Source organism: Schistocerca cancellata, chromosome 1 (genome assembly GCF_023864275.1).
Source record: "Schistocerca cancellata isolate TAMUIC-IGC-003103 chromosome 1, iqSchCanc2.1, whole genome shotgun sequence".
Classification (NCBI taxonomy): Eukaryota; Metazoa; Arthropoda; class Insecta; order Orthoptera; family Acrididae; genus Schistocerca; species Schistocerca cancellata.
The window spans coordinates 37,803,941-37,805,529 of NC_064626.1; positions in this window are offsets into that span (position 1 = coordinate 37,803,941).

A 1,589-nucleotide genomic window follows, 5' to 3' on the forward strand; every position below is an offset into this window, starting at 1 on the left:
TCCATTTTATCCTCACACTTGTGGCATTATTTTATTAGGACCAAGTGACCGATGACCTTGTAGTTTGGTTCCTTCTCCTGCTTCTAAACCAACCAACCAATCCTTTTTTCCACGAACAATATGAGACTGGAATAGAAGGGAGAACCGATAGAGGTACTCAAAGTACCCTCTGCCACACACCGTCAGGTGGCTTGCCGAGTATGGATGTAGATGTAGATGTAGATGTAGATGTAGATCCAACAAACCATCTTTGCTGTCCCCATTAACACTTCCATGATCTGTTTTCCCACAGGCATATCCAACTTCCTTTTTGGTCAATGACTTAGCTATCTTAAGCAGTTCTCCTTGGACTTGTATCCTTGTGTGGCATCCTTGGTAATGTCTTGATCCTCTACTTGTGCAGGATCAAAAATTGTTTTTGCTTTTCTATTGAAAAAACAGTTTGTATGAATTTCTAGTGTCACAGTGGGTTTCTTCCACTATCGTTACATCTTCCATTTATACTAATCCCGTGTCCATTTGAAACTAGACTATGTGTGTTTCATTTATTCATGGTCATAACACAGTCTACCATTGTGGAGTATGTTGGGTCACTGGCAACCTTTACACTAGTCTGGTTGAGAGCTTCTATGCAGAAGCTGCCTAACTGGAACTGTCCTACGGGCATGATCTTCTCCTCAGTGGATATGATTGCCATTTGTTGTGTTGTGCCCAGCCACCCATCTTGTGCCCTTTATTTTGATGCCTCCTTCAACTGCCACTACGGGCCACATTTTTCTCGTATTACCTTCCAGAGTTCGCTTTTGGCTACTGCTCCAACAGCTTAGCTTCGTGCAATCTGCCACGTTCCTGTTTGGTGTGAGCCCTTCACCACTTTCGCTTCATGTAGCTGCCCGTGTTTATCTTGGACTTCAAAGTATTTTCCTCGGGAGGCAAATGGATTTGAACTATTGCTCTTAGCTCCTCAACCTTTGCACTCAATTTAGGGGTAGCATATTCATGTAGACTGATGACTCACAGTCCATGGTGTTTGGTGTGCCTTATCGTTGGCACTGACCATTTTTGGTACGATCTTCTTGCAAACTGCTAGATTTTTAAAGCAGAGCTCTTTGCGCTCTTTCGGACCACCTAGCACATCTGACAATATACACCTTTTAATTGTCATATGCTCCAATTCTCTCACAAGCCTTCAGATCCTCATTGTGCTGTAAGAGTCCAAGGAAGCTTGCAGTTGTTGTTTTTGACAGAGCCACTATGATTTTCTTGTGGGTTCCTCGTCACATGGTTCTCATGTGTGACAAGACTGCAGTCCTACCTCAACCTGCCAGCTCTTCCATTGATTCAGATGATCTTCTTGTTGCTGTCTGTTGGTAGATGGTGTCACTTTTGCATCACCACTGGTTTTCTCTTTACTGGAACAAGTTCCATTGACTTAACCTCTCCCAATGGTTCGGCTGGCCACCTCTTGGCTCTTTCACTGCAAGATGATCATTTTAACGAGGTTGTTTATTGGGCACTGTCTCTTTAGCCATCACCATTTGTTGAGTGGTGATCTCCCACCACTTTGCGTTGGTCGTAATAATAACTTG